General features: G+C 35.4%; 1 protein-coding gene across 1 annotated transcript in view; it reads right to left on the bottom strand.

Annotated features, from left to right (window-relative positions):
- CPQ (carboxypeptidase Q) overlaps positions 1–23,149 on the bottom strand; it is a 462,202-nt gene that overhangs the window by 258,951 nt on the left and 180,102 nt on the right. The gene's annotated exons all lie outside the window — the stretch shown is intronic.

Here is a 23,149-nt window from a genome sequence, read left to right as displayed (position 1 = left end):
GATTCCCAGGAAGAAAAGTGCCAGATAAACCCAGGTCTGTGATTTCACTGCCACAAGAAAAAGAAAACAAACTATTATGATTTGGGCATGAAGGGGGAAATATTACCCCAAATGGTCAAGTTTTTTCTGCTAATTTCCAGATGCTTCTTATATCACTGGAAACACTTGTAATTGAAGTTGATATTAATCTAAATTGAAGTTGATATTGATTCAACCTCTCCCCATGCTGAGTTTATCAAATTCACTTTCTAGAACTGTTCTTTCAAACTGTCCCCTTTTACCTCTGAGGTAAAAACTCCAAACCACACCACCACAACTCGCTCAGGACCACAGCTTCTGAGTGCTCACCATATCCCATCAGTCTGTTCCTGTCTTCTGTGGAAGCACAAGCTAACAGCCTCCCTTTCCAAATTAAGTTTTCTTTTTGTACTTCTATACTCGTTTCAGGTTGTCTCATATTCAGAGAAAAGCCTTTTTCCTCCTTTGAGCCATAACACATTTCTCTCCTGTACAAGTGACTCCAATCTGCACGTGCATAAACACGATGATCCAGTCTTATCACTGATTTCTGGGTGTGACTGTTATTGCTGTGACCGTGTATCAGGTGACTATTTACTGACTTAGAGAAACTGCATGACAAAGTGATTAAGAATACAGGTTCTGGAGCAAGACTGTCTGGGTTCAAATCTGGGCTGTGCTACTTATTGCTAATTGGCCTTGGGCAAGTTACACGTCTTTGCTTCAGTGGCTTCAGCTATGATTGGCGAAGGTAATTATAATACCTATATTATAATTATAATACCTATTTCATAGTTATTTTGCAAATTTAGTTAACTTATACAAATAACTCACTTACCCTGGAACATAGTAAGCCCTTAATAAATGTTAAATATTTATTATACTAATTTATCTATTACATTAACCCTGCAGAGAGAGACTGTGTAATCTCAAGTCCTTAGACTTAGACCATCTAAATACATCCTTTACGGACATTTCTTAACTGCTGACTGAAAATTGTATTCTTCATTAGAGAGAGACAAATGACTTATAAATTCAAAACTTATAAAGCAGAAACCCTGAATCTGAATCCCTGTTCTGGAATATGCCTAATCCACTCTAGCTTCCAGTTTAGGTCACATCCTGGATCTACCATTCTCCACCTGCCTGACACCAAGCGACTTAGATTACCTCTCTGTTTCTGAGTTTCCACAACTGAAAAGTAGAGAATAATATTAGTATTGACCTCATAAGATTGCTATGAGGAACATAAGAGATAGTATATGTAAAGGATTTTAAAGTGCTTGGCATATAGGAATTACTTAGCAAACATTAGTTGTTATTATTATTTCTTCAGTGTTAATTTTCCCCACTGAGTTGGTAGAGTGGTTAATGACCAAAAGTATTTTGAAACACGTAGGAAGACAATCTAAATATTTATTATTCATATTACCTTACGTGATGTCTAGGATTCAACAAACTCTCCTTGTTCTCAGGCTCTCTGACTCAAAAGGAGGTCAGTGTAACACCTCTTAATAGGCTCTTTTAAATAATGTTTCTAAACAAATTGGCACTAATAAGTTACAGGTAAGGCTTCTTAATTTGGGGACAGTGAATTGGGCATATACCAGGGGCTCCACTGAGGAAAATGGCATTTTCCAACTGTGGTTCTGAATTCAAGATATAAAAAGCTTCTAATTTGTTTCTACAATTAAGCATGTTCTCCAGTGGTTGAGTGTTCAGCATTGTTCAGCAGAAGTAGGCAGAGTGAAGACTCAACAGTTCTATTTAGAGTCCTGTGTTTTTACTGTCAATTGTCCTACAGGAGGTGATCACCATAAACATCACCTTCCTGGCCCCACTTACAAGCCCCACTTGCATTTAACAATAGCAAATGGTAAACTACAAAGGAAGCCATAAAAAATCAAAACAAGAACATTTAAAGATTAATACCAATCCTCCACAAAGTCTTTGAAAAAATACAAGAGGAGGGAACACTTTCCAACTCATTCTACAAGGCCACTGTTAATAAGAACAAAACTAGACATAGACCCTACAAGAAAAAAAACTATAGACCAATATCTCTTAAGAATATAAATGCAAAAAACAAAATCAACAAAATACAAATTGATACTGCAACATATGAAAAGAATTTTACACCATCACCAAGTGGTATTTACTCCAGAAATGCAAGGTTGATTTAACATCAAAAAATCAATCAATGCAGTGTATTATAATAATATAATAAAGGACAAAAACCACGTGATCAGCTCGATAGACGCTGACAGTCTTCGACAAAATCTAACGCTCCTTCATGATAAAAACACTCAACAAACTTTGAATGGAAGGGAACTTCCTCAACCTAATAAAAGGTATCTATGAAAAACCCACAGCTAACGTCATACATAGTGGTAGAAGACTGAATGTTTTTCCCCTGAGATCAGAAACAAGGCTAGGATGTCTGCTCTGCCCACTTCTATTCAATGTTGTACTGGAGGTTTTAGCCAGGAAAATCAGACAAGAAAAAGAAATAAAAGAAATCAAGGTTGGAAACAAAGAAGTAAAACTACCTCTGTCCACAAATGGTCACGTATATAGAAAATCCTAAGGAATCCACATGCCCGCACACAAAAAACTATTAGAGCTAATTAACAAGCTCAGCAAAGTTGCAGGATACAGTATCAATATACAAAAATCAATTGCACAGTAGTAATAAACAATACAGTGTAGTAGCAATAGAGTAGCAATGAACAATCTGAAAGTTAAGTAAACAACTGCATTTCCATTAGCAACAAAAAGAATAAAATACTACAAATAAACTTAACAAAAGAAGTGCAAGATTCATACAATGAAAACTGCAAAATGTTGTTTAAATAAATTAAAGAAGATCCTAATATATTGAAAAGTGCCCCATGTTTATGGATTAGAAGACTTTACATTTTTAAGATGGTAATACTCCCCAAACTGATTTACAGATTCCATGCAATTCTTCTCAAAATTCCACCTGCCGTTTTTGAAGAAATTTACAAGCTGATTCTAAAATTCATATGGAAAAGCAAGGGACTTAAAATAACCAAACTGATTTACAGATTCCATGCAATTCTTCTCAAAATTCCACCTGCCGTTTTTGAAGAAATTTACAAGCTGATTCTAAAATTCATATGGAAAAGCAAGGGACTTAAAATAACCAACACAAGTTGAAAAAGTAGAACAAAATTGGTGGACTCACACTTCTAAATTTAAAAACATACTACAAATCGATAATAATTTAAAACGTGGTACTGGTATAAGGACAGACACATAGATCAATAAAATAGAATTGAGAATACAGAAATAAAGTTTATAAGATTGGTCAATTCATTTTCAACGAGGGGGCCAAGATAATTCAATGGGGATAAAACAGTGTTTCCACAAATGATGCTGGGGCCAACCAGATACCCAGGTGAAAAAGATTGAAGTCGCACCCCTACATCACACCCAAAAACATTCAAAATGAACCACAGACCTAAACGTAAACTGGTACACATATGTTTACAGCACTACTCGGAAGAGTCCAAAGGTGGAGACAACCCTAATGTCCATCAGCTGATGAGCAGATAAACAGATTTGGTATATCTATACAATGGAACAGTATTCAGCAATAAAAAAAATAACGTTCTGAAACATGCTACAACATGAACGAACCTTGAAAACCTTGAACCTTCTTTCACTTCTTTCCTAAGTGAAAGAAGCCAATCACACAAGACCACATATTGTAAAGTTCCACGTATAAGAAATGTTCAGAATAGGCAAATTCACAGAGGTAGAAAGTAAATTTTAGGTTGCCTTGCACTGTTGGAAGGGACAGGGAAATGGGAAGTGAATGCTAACTGTTAGGGATTTCTTTTCGGGATGATGAAAATGTTCTAAACTAAAATTAGACAGTGATGGTATTTGCACAACTCTTTGAATATACTAAAAAACACCAAACTGTGTGTGTTAAAATGGTAAATTGTATGGTTTGTGAATTTACCCCAATAAAACTTCTATTAGAAGTTTAAAGAATCAAAATAAAAATCTTAGGGTTCCAGATTTCTCTTTAAGAGGAAAATCCTGGTATCTTTTTCATTCAAAAATCACGCTTCTAGGGCTCTGGTTTATGACATGTATGAAAACAAAGCCTGCTGGTCTCTGTGCTTGTAAGAGAGTATACCCAAAATATAAAATGAACATGGAAACTGTAAGTCTTAATAAGCTTTTCAAATTTTACTAAATTTCTTGTGTATGTTTTGTAAAGTGATATAGCGAAGTCAGCTGAATATTGTCTTTTATCTACATAAAATAAGTGCAAGGTTTAAACAAATACGTTTTGACATTTCCCACCTGATTACCACACATCAGTCAAACTCCCTAAATGCTAGTCACTTTTCACTAGCTCTTTATAAAAGATACCAGGCACTCTGTTTCTCAGCACTTCAAAATTTGCAAAGCTCAAATCAACCATTGGAACTGGGGGTCAGCTTGTGATGTTAAATACCCAACATGAGGAAAATTATGTATCCTTACTGAGGAATATGTAGGTTTTCATAGGGGCATAGAATACATTGATTGAAGTAAAAATTATTCACAACACAGTGAAGTCTTGGAATGTTTCCTAAAGAAAGAGTCTAGAGGTGGGAATGATTTATGAGGACTGCGAGCTTTTGAAGCTATAGTCTCTTGTATCTATGACAGGTTTTTTTTAACTTCCTTATTAGGATGGTTAAAAGAGCACCTATTCTGTTTATCGGAAAGCCTTGTTTGCTTTAAAAATCAAAGCAAAATTCAATCAAACCTCATAAGATTGCTATGAGGAATATAAGAGATAGTATATGTAAAGTATTTTAAGTGCTTGGCATATAGGAATTACTTAGCAAACATTAGTTGTTTTATTATTATTAGTTATTATTTCTTCAGTGTTAATTTTCTTCAGTGTTTGATTGAAAATAACTCTCTTGGAAAAATTACAATTGACTTTATTAAATTTTTTTAGATCTACCACTTTAAGAGTAAATTCATCTCAGACTTTTATACTGTCATTAACAACAATAAGAGTAAATTGATCTCAGGCGTTTATACTGTCATTAAGAATACAAAAGCAAAAGGATTCATTTACACCATAATTTCACAAAAAAGGAAACCCTGAAATATTTCCAACTCCCACAGGTTAAAAATAAAAAACGAAAACAAAAATAACCTGACCAAGAGAGAGGAGGTAGGACTAAATTTCATTCCTAATTTCTATAATTCAGTTGAAATGGCAGAAGAGAGAGAAGAAAAAGTCAAATTCTTGAATTCTATTCCATATTGATGACAGACTCCACATGAGCAAAACTCAACCAACATGTTTAATATCATATTCATGGGCAGATCTCAGTAAGGAGACTATTACAGACACAGCATCAGAGAGATGTACCTTCTTGCAAACCAGAGGAACACAGACAGCTCCACAAGACTGTGAGACAGAAGGAAGATGGTCAAAATGCTTAGAGGAATAAAACCGTGTGATTTTTTAACATCCACAGCATATAGGAAGGGATTTCAGGTAATTTCTCTAAGACACAAAAATGTAAAGACCTGCCTGTAAAATAAATAGAAAAGAGAATTCAATACACCTAAAAAAAATTTTATACTTAATATTTTGTTACCTAGAAAGTACTGCATAAATACTAGTTTCATTATTATTAGATATTTTGTAACCTAAAGTAATCATCAAAAATATATTTGTTCCCTTTTTTCCTTTCTGATCTTGTTCTTCTGTATAAGTTACAATTTTCTGCTAATGTACAGTTATTTCATCACCTTAATTTGTTTTTTTCTTATATTCTCCTCCAATCTTTACCATTTCTAAAAGGAATTATGTATTAAGTAAGATGAAAATCTACCTTGGAATAACAAAAATGTTACAATAGATAATTTCTTTAATAAAAATGATAATAATGATAAAGATATGGAGGAACATAAAAATCACTGATAAATGAAGATGGTAATTTTAACCAACAAAATGCTCTATCCATTTTACTAACTAAATATTGTTTTGAGTTTAAGCCTCAATGGGAAACATTTCTGATTAACTGGACTGGAAAGTATTTAAAGATCATCTGACCCAAGATCTCTGTCTTCTCAGTCAGAAATATCCTAAGTTTCTATTATTAACTCTGTTAAACTATGCTAATCTCTCATTACCCTCAGAGCCCAACATCCTCTTATTAGAACAGAACTGAAGATATAACTAATAGACTAATAGACTGAATGTTTGTGTCCCTCCAAAATGTATATGTTGGAATTCTAACCCCACATGGTGATGGTTTTAGGAGGTGGGGTCTTTGGCAAGTGACTAGGTCATGAGGACATAGCCTACCTGCGTGGTATTAGTACCCTTATAAAAGTGGCCCCAGAAAGATCCCTCACTCCTTCCACCACATGAGGTTACAGTGAAAAAACAGTTGTCTAGGAACTGGGTGCTCGCCAGACACTGAGTGTGCGGGCACCATGATCTTGGGACTTCCCAGCTTACAAAACTGTAAGAAATAACCGTTGGTTGTTCATAAGACCCCAGTCCATAGTATTTTTGTTATAAAAGCCTAAACAAACTAGACAGCATATTTTGTCAGAAGGGAAACAAGATAAAGCCATTTGAATTATTTAATATCCATTCTTTTTTTTTTTGATGTGGACCATTTTTAAAGTCTTTATTGAATTTCTTATAATATTGCTTCTACTATTTTATGTTTGGGGGGTTTCTTGTCTGCAAGGCATGTGGGATCTTAGCTCCTCAACCAGTGGTCGAACCCACACCTCCTGCATTGGAAGGTGAAGTCTTAACCACTGGACCACCAGGGAAGTCCCTAATTTGCATCCTTGATTAAAACTCTGGGGGAAAAAAAGGAATGGTTGATTTCTTTCTTGACATGAAGAAAATATTTTTAAAACAAAGCATCAGATAATCATACAAAGGTCAGATCAAGATGGCAGAGTAGGAGGATGTGGAGCTCACCTCCCCCCACAAACACATCAAAAATACATCTACACGTGGAACAATTCTCATGGAAAACTACCTGGAAATTGGCAGAAGAACTCCTGTACAACCAAAGCTGCAAGGAAGATTTCCACATAACTGGGTAAGGATGGAAAAAAGGCATAGATAGGGTTGGGACCTCCACTGCTGGGAGGGATCTGAAAGAAAAAGAAGGTCTTCACAGGCAGACCCTCGCCCTGGGGACTGAGTAGGCTGAGCGACAGACTGGGTGTCCCAGTCTTGGGGTCCTACATGGAGAAGACAAGCCCTCTTGGCTGCTGGGAGAACCGCAGGAACTGGAGAAGGGCTGGAGAAGCCTAGACTCTACTCATAAAGAGTGTGCAGGTGCTGGCTTGCCAACAAACAGAGTAGAGAGAGCTCTGCATGGTGGCTGCCACCTCACCACTCTTCTGAATCCAAGTGGGGTGAACACCCCGGCCCTGCCCACTCCACACCACATCTTGGCACTGGATCTGAGGTAGACAGGCCCTGGGAGAAGACTCAATCTAGAGATGCAGAGGAGGCTAGGGGGTGTGGGGTATGGTCCAGGTGGGGCAGCTGCAACCAGTGCTGGCGCTAACTCAGTCTGCACTAATGAAGCAGCCCACCTCAATTTCTCCAGCCACAGTGCCCCAACTCCCAACCCCCACCCACTCCACACCACAGCCTTGCCCTAGATCACACAATGCTAGATGACATTGTACTAGATGACTACAACAGGGGAAGGGACACAACTTGGGCTGCGACTGAGTGGACCTGCAGACACCTACACAGGCGATACCATCAGATCTCTGTGAGTGCACAAGCCTCACTTACTTTGGGGCAAAACACACACTCAAAGGGAACAGAGTCTGCTTGAGCCCAACCCTCAGGACTTCTGCTCCAGCAACTGGGGAGCAGACCCCACCCCAACAGGCCAGCGATAGCTATGGAGCAGAGAGAAAGTTCCACTTCACATGCTGCATAGGCTTTCAATCCTCCAACACCAACTACACTCCCTACCAAGGTGATGATGGCCAGCACACCCCGAGGAAAGACATGGCTGGTGTCTACATCAGAACCAGCCCTCACACCAAAGACATTGGATAAACACAGTCTACATAGGGACACTCCCACATAAAAACACCCCTTCAAGACCACAATAGGTAACTATTCCTCCTAAATTCACAGAGACAGAGAAAGTTGAGTAAAATGAAAAGGCAGAGGAACTACTCCCAATTAAAAGAGCAAGAGAAAACACCTGAAAAACTAAATAATGAAACAGAGATCATCAGTCTACCAGACACTGAATTCAAAAAGGAGGTAATAAAAGTGCTAAATGAATTAAGAAAGACTATTAATATAAATGCAGATCATTGTAACAAGGAACCAGAAACTATAAAGATGACCCAATCAAAAATAGATAATTCAATTTCTGAGATTAGAAAGCAATCTAGAAGCAATGAATAGCTGAGTAAATGACACAGAAGAACAGAAGAACAAATAAGTGATCTGGAAAATAGAATAAGGGAAATTGCCCAATTAGAAGAGCAGACAGAAAAACAAATGGAAAAAAAAAACAACATACAAGATCTCTGGGATAATATGCCAACTTACACATAATAGGGGTTCCAGAAGGAGAAGAGAGAGAGAAGGAGATCAAAAATGTATTTGAAAAAATTATGGCTGGAAACTTCCTGAACCTAAAGAAAGAACCAGATATCCAGGTACAGGAAGAACAGAAAGTCCCAAACAAGATGAACCAAGACAGACCCACACCAAGGCATATCATAATTAAAATAGCAAAAGTTAAAGAGAATTCTAAAGGCAGCAAGAGAAAAACAAAGTGTCACTTACAAGGGAACCCCCATAAAGGCTACCAGCTGATTTCTCTGCAGAAACTTGGTGGGCCAGAAGTGTGTGGCATGATATATTCAAAGTCCTGAAAGGGAAAAATCTGCAACCTAGGATATTCTATCCAGCAAGATTATCATTTAGAAGAGAAGAAGAGATAAAGAATTTATCAGACAAGAAAATCTAAAAGAATTCAGCAATACTAAACCTACCCTAAAAGAAATGTTGAAAGATCTTATCTAAATGGAAAAGAAGCAAGAATCCATAGGAAAGGAAAAATCCTAACTGGAAAGGCAAATACAGACTAAGATCACTTAGTAAGATCACTTAAGTAAGCCAGATTTTTTTTTAAGTTGTAAAAGTGACTATAACTACAATAAACAGTAAAAGGGATAAGCATGAAGATACAAAATAGGACATCCAAAACACAAAATGTGGCGGAGGGGAGTAAAAAATGTAGATCTTTTAGAATGTGTCTGAACTTAAACGATGATCACTTTAAAGCAACTATATATAGTTATAAGTCAACATACATGAACCCCATGGTAACAACAAATCCAAACCCACCAAAAAACCAAAAAGAAAGGAACTGAAGCATACTACAAAAAAAAAAAAATCATCAAACCACAATAGGAAAAACAAAAAGAAGAAATGAACAAAGAAAGACTCCAAAAACAACTGGAAAACAAGGAATAAAGTAGTACATACCTATCAATAATCACATCAAATGTCAATGGACTAAATGTTCTGATCAAAAGACATAGAGTGACTTAGTGGATTAAAAAAAAAAAGCAAGAACCTTCAATATGCTGCCTACAAGAGACTCACTTCAGGGCAAAAGACACATGCAGACAAAGTGAGAGGATGGAAAAAGACATTTCATGCAAATGGAAATGACAAAAAAGAGGGGGTAGCAATATTCGTATGAGACAAAATAGACTTTAAAACCAAGGCCATAAGAAAGACTAGAAAGGCATTATATAATGATAAAGGGATCAATACAAGAAGATATTACACTTGTTAACATACATACATCCAATACAGCAGCACCTAAATATATAAAGCAAATACTAAGAGACATAAAGGGAGAAATTGACAATAATACAATAATAGTAGGACTTTAACACCCTACTGACATCAATGGACAGATCGCCCAGACAGAAAATCAATAAGGTAAGAGAGGTCCTAAATCACACAATAGACTAGTTGGACTTAATTGATATCTACAGGACATTACACCCCCCAAAAAACAGAAGACACATTCTCTCAAAGCATGCATGGAACATTCTCCAGGATAGACCATACACTGAGTCACAAAACAAGCCTCCACAAATGTAAAAGGATAGAAATAATATCAAACATCTTTTCCGACCACAACAGTAAGAAACTAAAAATCAACTACAGAAAGAAAAATGAGAAAAGAACAAACATGTGGAAGCTAAACAACATGCTACTAAGAAACCAATAGTCCAATGATGAAATCAAAGAAGAAAGCAAAAAAAAATCTCAAGACAAACGAAAATGAAAACACAACTTTACAAAATCGATGGGATGCAGCAAAAGCAGTTCTAAAAGGGAAGTTCATAGCAATACAGGCCTTCCTCAAGAAAAAAGAAAAATCTCAAATAAACAACCTAACCTACCACCTAAGATAATTACCAAAAAGAGAGCAAATGAACCCTAAAGTCAGCAGAAGAAAGGAAATAATAAAGATCAGAGAGGAAATAAATAAAACAGAGATCAGAAAAACAATAGAAAGAAATCAATGAAACTAAGAGCTGCTTATTTTTTTCAAAGGTAAAGAAAATTGACAAACTTTTACCCAGGCTAAGCAAGAAGAAAAGAGGGAAGGACACTGCTAATTATTAGAGAAATGCAAATCAAAACCACAATAAGGTATCACCTCACACCAATAGAATAGCTATCATCAAAAAGTTTACAAATAACAAATGTTGGAGAGGATGTGGAGAAAAGGGAATACACTGTTGGTGGGAATGTAAATTGGTGCAGCCACTATGGAAAACAGTATGGAGGTTCCTTAAAAAACTAAAAATAGAACTACCATATGATCCAGAAACTCCACTCCTGGGTATATATCCAGAAAAAACAAAAGCACTAATTTGAAAAGATACATGCACCTCAATGTTCACAGCAGTAGTATTTACAACAGCTAACACATGGAGGCAACCCAAATGCCCACCAACAGACAACTGGCTTAAGAAGATGTGGGGTTTGTGTGTGTGTGTATATATATATATATATACACACACACACAATGATACATACACAATGGAATATTACCCAGCCATAAAAAAGAATGAAATATTGCCATTTGCACCAACGCAGATGGACCTAGAGAACATTATACCTAGTGAAATAAGTCAGAGAAAGACAAACACTGTATGATATCACTCACATATGGAATGTAAAAAGTAATACAAATGAATCTATATACAACACAGAAACAGACTCACAGACATAGAAAACAAACTTATGACTATCAAAGTGGAGGGAAGGAGAGACAAATTAGAGGTATGGGATTAACAGATACAAACTACTATATACAAAATAGATAAGCAACAAGGATTTACTGTATAGCATAGGGAATTATACCCAATATCTTATAATAACATAGAATATAATATGGAAAAAAAACTGTATGCTGTACACCTGAAACTATGCTGTACACCTGAAATTAGCACAATATTGTAAGTCAACTATACTTCAATCAAAAAAATTAAAAATTTAATAATTAAAAATAAAGCATCAGCTAAGTACTGAAGGAAACACTAGAGTCACGTTCTCAAGGTGTTTTCTGCAGAATACTAGGTCTAAGAAACCTTGTAAGGGGCAAAAGATTCCCTGTTGAGATACAGTCATGAAACACTGAGCATTATTTCCCTGTTTTGAGGAGTCAAGAAGCACATTAGGCTATTGATAGGCTCTGAGAAGTAACATACCTAAGAAAAATGTTTGACTAACTAAGCATTCCCAAACTTAATTGACCATAGAACCATTTTTTTGTAACACTTTCATCATTGCATAGTCTTATCTAAGAAATACACTGATTCACTCTCCTTAAAGGAGGACCAAGAAAATGCCTGGGCATTTTCCTTCAATGATCAATTCAAATAGCCCTTTCTCTATAAAGACTTTTGAATACCACTAAGGCAGAGTTGGAGACTCACTCCCCTGTGTACCCCTGCTTCCCCCTCTATATTTCTGTTTATAATCCTAATGATATTGTTATATTCATGTGTTTAAACACCACCCACTAAATATGAGCTCCTCAAGAGTCTCGACCATGTGTAATTATTCTTTGTACAGCAAGAACATGTAGCTTCTACCATATTTTAAGTATTTATAGTTTCTACCATATTTTTAAGTGTTCAACAAATACATATATTCTGTATATATATTTGTTGAACATACACACACACACACACACACACACACACACACACACACACACATATATATCTCCTATTGGTTCCCTTTTTCTAAAGAATCCTGAATAAAAGTTAAATTTACTTTTATTTGCAGCCAAATATATTCCCAACATTTGCAACAACCAAAGTAGAAAAATCAGTATATTGCATATTTAAAAATTATAAATATTAGGGCTTCCCTGGTGGCGCAGTGGTTGAGAGTCTACCTGCCAATGCAGGGGACATGGGTTCATGCCCCAGTCCGGGAAGATCCCACATGCCGCGGAGCAGCTGGGCCCGTGAGCCATGGCCGCTGAGCCTGCGTGTCTGTGCTCCACAACAGGAGAGGCCACAACAGTGAGAAGCCCGCATACCGCAAAATAAATAAATAAATAAATAAATAAAATAAAATAAAATAAAATTATAAATATTAAAACTTTCCTTTTTAAAACATTCAGCTCCATATCAAGTAAATAAATCCAAATTACTGAAAGAAGGCATTATAGAAGATTCTTGGAAGACGGCAGAGTAAACCTGCCCTTCAAGAACCACTCAAGGGAGTCCTGCAGGGTGAAATGAAAGGACACTAGACAGTAACCTGAAGCTATATAAAGAAATAAAGATCACACTAAAGGTAAATAAATAGGCAATTATTAGAGCTATTTTTATTGTAATAATGGATTGTAGCTCCACTTTCAGTTTTTTGTATGATTTAAGAGACTAATGCATTTAAAATAATTTTTAGTTTATATACTGGGGCACATAATATACGAACACATAATTTTGTAACATCGACAACCAAAAAGGTTGGGGAAGGAGCTATAAAGGAACAGAGTTTCTATATGTCACTGAAGTTAAGCTAATCTAAATTCAAATTAGTGTTATAACTTTAGAATGTTAAATGTAATCCCCATGGTAACCACAAACAAAATAGCTCTAGAATATAAAGAAAAGGAAATGAGAAAGAAATGTAAACATTCCACTACAAAATAATAAACTAAACATAAAAGAAGATAGTAATGCAGGAAATGAGGGACAAAAAAGCTAAAAGGTATAAAGAAAGCAAATAGCAAAATGACAGAAGTCCCTACTTATCAATAATTACTATAAATGTAAATGGATTAAACTCTCTAATCAAAAGACAAAGATTGGCAAAATTGATTTTTAAGTGATTCAACCATCTCCTATCTACAAGAGACTTACTTTGAAGCCAAAGACACAAACATATTGAAAGTGAAAGAATGGAGAAAGATATTCCTTGCAAATAGTAAGCAAAGGAGAACAGGGATGGCTATACTAACATCACACAAAATAGACTTTGAAACAAAAAGAGTTTATAAGAGAAAAAGAAGGACATTATTTATTAATAAAAGGGTCGATACAGGAAGAAGATATGGCAATTATAAACATGTACGCACCTAATGACAGACTATCAATATATATGAAACAAACACTGACAGAATTAGAATTGAAGGTAGAAATAGACAGTTCTAAAATAGTAGACTTCAATACTCAACTCTCAATAATGGACAACAAGCAGACTGAAGATAAGTAAGGAAATAGAGGACTTAATGCAATAAAGTAACAAGATCTAACAGACATATACAGACCACTCTACACAACAACAGCATACACATTCTTCTCAGGTCCACATGAAATGTTTTCCAGGGTAGACCAAATGTTAGGCCCAAAACTAAGTCTCAATAGCTTTAAAAAGATACATATGCAAAGTATGTCCCACATACCACAGCAAAATAAAATTAGAAATAAATATCAGAAGGAAAACTTGAAAATTCACAAATTTGTGGAAAGTAAATGACACACTCTTAACCAACCATTGGATCAAAGAAAAAAATCACAAGGGAAATTATAAAATATTTAGAGAGGAGAGAAAACAAAAATACAACATACCAAAGCTTATGGGACACAGCAAAAGCAGTGCTAAGGGGGAAAATTATAGCTATAAATGCTTACATTAAAAAACAAGAAAGATCTCAAAAAGCAACCGAACTTTACAACTTAAGGAACTAGAAAGTAAAAAACAAACTAAACCCAAAGCTAGCAGAAGGAAGAAAATAAAGTTTAGACCAGAGATAAAGGAAACAGAGAACAGAAAAACAACAGAGAAAATCAATGAAACCAAAAGTTGGTTCTTTGAAAAGATCAACAAAATTAACAAACCTTTAGTTATCTGGACTAAGAAATAAAGAAAGCAGAATCAAATTTCTAAAATCATAAATGAAAGTGAGGACATTACGACCAATTGCTCAAAAATAAAAAGGATTATAAGAGAGTACTATGAACAATTATATGTTACCAAATTGGATAACCTAGATGAAATAGACTAATTTCTAGAAACACAAAACCTACCAAGACTGAATCATGAAGAAACAGAAAATCTGAATACATCTGTAACTAATAAGAAAACTAAATCAGTAATCAAAAAAATTTCCCAACTGATGGCTTCAATGGTGGATTCTACCAAACATTTGAAGAACTAACACTAACCCTTCTCAAACTATTTCCAAAAAAATTTAAGAGGAGGGACTACTTCCTAGCTCATTCCATGAAGCCAGCATTACCCTGATACCAAAGCCAGGTAAAGACACTACAAGGAAAGAAAGCTACCAACAAATATCCCTTCATAACTTTGACGCAAAAATCCTCAACAAAATACTAGCAAACAGAATTCAGGAGCATATTAAAAGGATTATACACGATGACCAAGTGGGATTTATTCCTAGAATGTAAGGATGGTTCAACATACAAATTCGACTGGTGTAATATACCACATTAACGGAATGAAAGAAAAAGCCCACGTGATCACCTTATTTGATGAAGAAAAAAACATAACAAATGTCAAGACTCTTTCATGATAAAAACACTCAACAAACTAGTAATAGAAGGAAACTACTTCAACATAACTAAAGACATATATGAAAAACCCACAGCAAACATCATACTCAACGGTGAAAGACTGAAAGTTTTTTCACTAAGATCAGGAACGAGGCAAAAGGACACTTGCAATTTCTGTTTCACATAGTACTGGAAGTTCTTGGCAGAGCAACCAGGCAAGAAAATAAATAAATAAATAAAAGGCATCTAAATTAGAAAGAGAGAAGTAAAATTATATCTGTTCACAGATCATATTATATGTAGAAAACCCTAAAGATTCCACAAAAAAACTACTGGAAATGAATTCAGCAAAGTAGCAGGATACAAAACCAACACACAAAAATCAATTGCATATCTAGACATAAACAATGAACAAGCTGAAAAAAAAAAACAATTCCATTTACAATAACATCAAAAAGAATAGAATACTTGGGAATTAACTTAACCAAAGAGTTGAAGACTTGTACAATAAAAATTACAAAACAGGGCTTCCCTAGTGGCGCAGTGGTTGAGAGTCTGCCTGCCGATGCAGGGGACACGGGTTCGTGCCCCGGTCTGCGAAGATCCCACATGCCGCGGAGCGGCTAGGCCCGTGAGCCATGGCCGCTGAGCCTGCGGGTCCGGAGCCTGTTGCTCCACAACGGGAGAGGCCACAATAGTGAGAGGCCCGCGTACCGCCAAAAAAAAAAAAAAAAAAAGTAAGGAAATTCTGACATATGCCACAACGTGGATGAATATTGAGGGCATTATGCTAAGTGAAGTAAGGCAGTCAAAAAAGACAAATATTGTATAATTCCACTTACATGAGCTACTGAGAACAGTCAAAATCATAGAGGCAGAAAGTAGAATGGTGGTTTCCAGGGGCTGGGGGAAGGGGACACTGGGGAGTTATTCTTTCATGGGGATAGAGTTTGAGATTTACAAGGTAAAAAGAGTTATGGAGATGGGTGATTTGATGGCTGCACAACATTACGAATATATTTAATACCACTAACTTGTACACTTAAAATGGTTAGGTGTGGTTAATGGTTAATTTTTAAAGCCATTACATACATAAATTATTAATAAAATAAAATCCAATATTGTGTAAATGGTGAGGGAAAGTATACATATATCCCATGCTGATGGTACTGTAAATTAGTTTGATATTTCTATAGTGTGATATCCCAGTATGTAGCAAGAACTATAAAAATTCTTACTTTTTTTCAGTTATTCTGCTTTAGAGAATAAACTCCATGGCAATACCGTAAAATGAAAAAATAATAATTTATACTAGGGTGTTCCCTGCCTCTGTGTATAAATGTGAAAATCTAGAAACAGTCCAGCAGAGGAACTTCAGGAGAGGTAGCAGGAAAATGAAAGGGTAGCATGGCAAGTAAATGGCCAAAAGCTATACATGGAAACATGTAGATAAAAATAATGTTAAGTTAAATAAAGCTATGTGCATGATAAAGATTGATGTATATTGAGTCAAGAGTCACTTGATTCATTGAGAAATTAGTCATCCTGTTAGACTGAAATCATGTGAACTGCAGCATTACCAATAAACAGAATTAAATCCTTAAAAGTCTGTGCCACAGTCCGTAAAATAACGTGGAAGCAAAGCCTGAAGCTATCATAGTAGCAATTTGAATACTTGAAATTCCAGGTCACAGGCATTTGAGCACCTGTGGCAAATTAATAGAAAAATATCTGTTGAAATTTTCCTTTCTTCCACCATCAATTACATGAAATCCTTGCAGCTGAATCCTGCTGCAGTGCCAGTCTATCGACGTGCCATCTAGGCAGAACTTCAAAGCTAATATTTTCTTGATGTCAATCACATTTGCGTTCAAGGGCTCTTCCTGTGCATCTGGTAGTGTTTCAACTGTTTATTCACATTTGTGTACATCTTCTCAGCCTCTGAGTCAACAGGTACACATTTTTAGTCTTCTAATCTTTAGACAAGTCATATATGAGATCTCCATGCCACAATGATGTAGAGGAGCACAGAATGAATTCTGAAAAGGCTGCTTGCACAGATAGGAAATCAGCACTCAGTCACTTCAGAGCAAAATAATGTCTACAAACAGCATCTATGCATCATTATCAGTAAGTTTGCTTAGACAATACGTTTTGATGAAATAAAAATGGATGCTCTGCCCTTGGATTTAAAGATTTCCTTCTCTTGGCCCTTTTTAAAGCTTTACTTTGGTATCAGCTTTTTTCCCCTTATTTTAGGCACCATGAAAAGACATTTACTCAAATAGGTAGTGGAGCTTCGAACCCTACACTGTTAAGGAAAGGTGATCTTCTTGTTCCATGGATCTCTAAAACATAAACCCTTCTATCAAAAATGACAAAATACCATGAAGAGAAGTTAAACTCTCTAACAGAGCAGTCCATGGAATGTTCCAAAGTAAGTGCTAGCTATTCTTTGGAATAGCTAGCACTTACTGATAATAGCTAGCACTTAGAGAACTTGCTATGGGGCTGGCAGTGTGCTGAGTGTTTTAATGAATGCATTAATTCATTTACCAGTCACTGCAACCCTATGAAGTAAGGACTTGTCCCCACTTTACAGATGAGGAAGTTGAAGCACAGAGAGGCAAAGCCCACAGTCTCACAGCTAGAAGCTGACAAAGCTAGAACTGAACCCTGGCAGTCTGTCTCAGGTCCATCCCCTTAAACTATATAGAATCTGTATTATTTTGCCACACATCACACTAGTAACAATGATGATGAAAGGCTGAAATTTTTTAAAATTTATCATTTTAATGATGATTACTGTTAATAGCAAAATTCAATAATATCTATTGAATATGAAGATACATATTGAGCTAAGCAATTTCATACATTACCCTTATTTAATCTGCATCTCAATTCTGAGATAGGTGCCTATATACTCATTTCTGAAGTGAACTGACAAACACAGAGTCTGTGAATAGCTCAAGTGCTCTTGGTAAGAAATAGTGAACTTTGAGACCAAGATAGGCTAAGTTATACTATGAAAACAAACAGCCCCTAAGATTCTCGTCATTTAAATGATAATTTTTTTTAAATTTCAGCCTTTTAGAAAGATATAATTGACATAGGAAATCATAAGATATTTAAATATTACATCAAGATGATTGACATATGTATACATTGTGAAAGGATCCCCCCCTTGAGTTAATTAAAATATCCATCACCTCACATATTTATCCTTTTCTTTTTTTTTTTTGGTGAGAACATTTAAATTCTGCTCTCTTAGCAAATTTCAAATATATAATACCGTTGACCCTTGAACAACATGGGTTTGAACGTTCAGGTCCACTTATATCATGGATTAGTTTTCAATAAATGTGTACTACAGTACTACACAATCAGGAGTTGGTTGAATCCTCAGATGGGGAATCACATACATAGAGGGCCAACTGTAAAGTTATATGCAGATTTTCAACTGCATAGAGTCAGTGCCCCTAACCCTAGAGTTCTTCAAGGGTCAACTGTACAGTGTTATCAGTTACAGTCACCACGCTTTACATCAGATCCTCAGACCTTACTCATCTCACAGCTGAAGGTTTGAAGCCGTTTACCAACCTCTTCCTATTCCCCTTCATTCCCACACACATGGGCCCTCACAATCACTTTTCTACTCTCTGTTTCTATCAGTTAGACCTTTTATTAGATTCCATATATAAGTGATGCATGCAGTATTTGTCTTTCTTTGTCTACCTTATTTCACTTAGCAGAGTGCCCTCAAGATCCATTCGTGTTGTCACAAATGGTATGACCTCCCTCTTTCTTATGGCCAAATAAGATCCCATTGTGTGTGTGTTTGTGTATACATATATATATATATATATATACACACAAACACATATACACATATACATATCAACATCTTTATCCGTTTATCTGTTAACAGACACATATATTGTTTATATATTTTGTCTATTGTGAATATTATTGCAATGAACATGTGGTTTCGGATATCTCTTTGATATCCTGTTTTTATTTCCTCTGGATGTATACCTAGAAGTGGAATTGCTGGATCATATGGTAGTTTTAGTTTTATGAGGAACCTCCATACTGCTTTTCATAGTGGCTGCACCAATTTACATTCCCACCAACAGTGAATAAGGGTTCCTTTCCTCCATATACTTACCAACACTCATCTCTTTTCTGTTTGATGATAGGTATTCTAACAATATCTCATTGTGATTTTGGTTTGCATTTCCCTGTTGGCCATATGTATGTCTTCTTTAGAAAGGAATCTATTCAGTTCCTCTGCCCATTTTTAATCAAATTATTTGTTTTTTGGATATTAACCCTTAACAGATACACAATTTGCAAATATTTTCTCCCATTCAGTAAACTGCCTTATCATTTGTTGATGGTATCCTTTACTGTGCAGAAGATTTTTAGTTTGATGTAGACCAACTTGTTTATTTTTGCTTTTGTTGCTTTTGCTTTTGGTATCAAATCCAAAAAATCACTGGTAAGACCAATGTCAGGAGCTTACCGCTTATATTTTCTACTAAGAATTTTATGGATTCAGGTCTTATGTTCAAGGCTTTAATCCATTTTAGTTGATTTTTGTGTATGTGGTCTAAGACAGGGACCCAGTTTCATTCTTTTGCATGTGGCTGTCCAGTTTTCCCAACATTATTTATCGAAAAAAACCTACCCTTTCCCCATCATATATTCTTGGCACCATTGTGGTAAATTAATTAACCTTACATGCATGGGTTGATTTCTGGGCTCTCTATTCTGTTCCAGTGATCAATGTGTTTGTTTTCATGCCAATACTGTACTGTTTTGATTACTATAGCTTTGTAATGTAGTTTGAAATCAAGCCATGTAATGCCTCAGGCTTTGTTCCTCTTTCTCAGGATTGCTTTGGCTATTAAAGGTCTTTAGTGGTTACATACAAATTTTAGGAATTATTTTCTATTTATGTGAAAAGTGCCATTGAAAATTTGAGGGACTGCATTGAATCTGTAGATTGATTTGCAAAGAATGAGCATTTTAACAATACTAATTCTTCTAATCCATGAGTAAAGAATATCTTTTCATTTGTGTCTTCCTCAACTTCTTTCATCAATGTCTTATAGTTTTCTGAGAACAGGTATTTACCTCCTTGGTTATATTTATTCCTAGGTATTTTGTCCTTTTTTATGCAATTGTAAATGGGATTGTTTTCTTCTTCTGATAGTTCCTTATAGTTCCTTATTAGTGTGTAGAGATGCAACTGATTTTTGTATATTTATCTCTTATTACAGTCTTTGGCTTATTGTCTGATATCAGTCTATATTGTCTGATATCAGTATTGCTACCTCTGCTTTCTTTCGGTTTACATTTACATGAGGTATATTTTTCTATCTCTTCACTTTCACTCTATTAAAGCTAAAGTGAATCTCTTTTAGGCAGAATATAGTTGGTTCTTGTTCTTTTTGTTTTGTTTTTTATCCATTCAGCCACTGTATGTATTTTAATTGGAAAGTTTAGTCAATTTACATTTAAAGTAATTATTTACAGGTATACTTATTGCCGTTTTGTGAATTGTTTTCTGGCTCTTTTGTAATTCTTTTGTTCCTTTCTTCTTCTTTTGTTCTCTTTGTGATTTGATGATTCTCAGTAATGTTATGCTTAGAATCATTTTCTTTATCTTCTATGTACCTACTACAGGTTTTTGCTTTGTGATTACAGTGAGGCTTACATAAAGCATCTTATATTTATAACAGTCTATTTTAAACTCATAACAGCTTAACTTCGAACACATACTAAAGCTTTACATTTTTACTTTCTCCCCACACCCACATTTTATTTTTGATGTCACAATTTATATATTTTTACCTTGTGTGCACATTAATCAATTTTTGTAGTTATAGTTATTTTACTACTTTTGTCTTTTAACCTTCATAATGGATTTATAAGTGATTTGCCCACCACCATTACAACACTGGAGTATTCTGAATTTAACTATATATTTACCTTTACCAGTGAGATTTATACTTTCTTAAGTTTTCCTGTCACTAATTGGCATTTCATCTTGAAGAATTTCAATTTTCATTTCATCTTGAAGAATTCCCTTCAACACTTCTAGTAAGGCTGGTCTAGTGATGATGAACCCTTTCAGCTTTTGCCTGTCTAGAAACTCTATCTTTCTTTCAATTACGAAGGACAACTTTACCAGGTAGTGTAGTCTTGGTTGACAGGTTTTTTTCTTCCCAAATTTTGAATATATCATGCTACTCCTTCTGGCTTGTAAAGTTTCTGCTGAAAAATATGCCTTTAATCTTATTGGGGTTCCCTTGTACATAACAAGCTGTTTTTTTCTTGCTGCTTTTAAGATTATCTCTTTGGCTTTAACTTTTGACAGTGTGATTAAAATGTGTCCCAGTGTGGGTCTCTTTAGATTCTTCTTCTACAGAGCAGCTCTCTGGGATTCCTGTATCTGGATGTCTGTTTCTTTCCCCAGGTTAGGGAAGTTTTCAGCCATTATTTGTTTGAATAAGCTTTCTGCACTTTTTTTTCTTCCTTCTCTTTCTGGAACTGCTATAATGCAAACATTGGTCCTCTTGATAGTCTCCCATAAGTCCCTCAAGCTGTCTTCACTCTTTTTCATTCTTTTTTTCTTTTTGCTGCTCTGATTGGATAAATTCCAGTGCCCTGTCTTCAAGTTCACTGATCCCTTTTTCTGCTTGATCTTGTCTGCTACTGAACCCCTCATAGAAATTTTTAGTGGAGTTATTGCATTCTTCAGCTCTGTGACTTCTGTTTGGTATTTTCTTACATTTCCTATCTCTGTAGATATTCTCACTTCATTCATGCATTGTTCTCCTGACCTCAGTGAGGGCTTCATGACCATTGTTTTCAACTCTGAATACCATAGAGAGCCAAGAGGGACTAAGGGAAGACAAAAGGTAGATGGGAATCATGAGGGGACTGAGACTGGGCACCATAAGAAGATAGGAAAAACAAAATAAAGGATGGTAAAATCACACAAATAACTATGCAGCCATTAAACACTATATTTTGATGAATATTTAGTGATACAAGTAAACAGTTAAAACATGTTTCAAAAGTGTGCATATACTCTAACCCCAACGGTATATATGCAAATTTATGCAGCAAAAAATGACTCAAAAAACAGATGAAAAGGTAAAAGTTTTTTTATCCTCTGAACCTGAATATAAAGTGTAAGCTTTAATATTGCCTTATTCCCCTCTTTTTTCTACTTCTTTCTCCCTATATACCTTTCTAAATTGTCTTAAACTGATTAATAATGATGAGTTAAGCAGAGAGATTTTTCAAAGGATTAGATTATGCTGCTGAGTTTTGAGGAATTAATGGGTGTTCCTCCATTCATTTTACATAGTTTCAATTAATAATCTGGCTTAAGAAATTGGGAAATTAAACTTTTCTTTCAAAGATAGACTATAGAGTAAACTAGGAGAGCTAGGGCAGGTACAAGAAGCACTACCAAGGACTTAGCATTCACACAAAATTCCACAAAAACTGGCTGAATTTTTGTCAAACGTGGAGAAAATAGGTGATGATATGGAATAAGTCCCTTTAAGGCAGAAGGGTGGGTGTGAAGGGCTGAAGAACAGCTCGAGTATAATATTTAGTTGATGTAAAATACTTTCATCTGGTACTTTGAAGTAGACAGATTTTTTTTTTAACCACAAAGTATAAACAGGACATTAGTAAAATGGCATTTTATAAACATCTGGATAATGTGTTGCTAAGGCCTAGGCCTGAAAATTCAGGAATCAGCTGGCAGTAATTCCAAATCTAACACTGATTAAAACACTTTTCAAACATCAAATCTCTGGTACTTGCTGTGGTTTCAGAGTGCACTGGAACATTCTATATATTTTAATCAATTTCATAAACACTACATTGAGGTATTTAGCCTTAAATTTATAGTTTTAATTTTAAAGGTAAGGGTAACTAAAACCATCGAAAAGTAGATGGAAGTGACTCTAAA

Source organism: Lagenorhynchus albirostris, chromosome 17 (genome assembly GCF_949774975.1).
Source record: "Lagenorhynchus albirostris chromosome 17, mLagAlb1.1, whole genome shotgun sequence".
NCBI lineage: Eukaryota > Metazoa > Chordata > Mammalia > Artiodactyla > Delphinidae > Lagenorhynchus > Lagenorhynchus albirostris.
The sequence above is the reverse complement of the archived record's forward strand: the minus strand, read 5'-3'. Positions and strand labels throughout refer to the sequence as shown.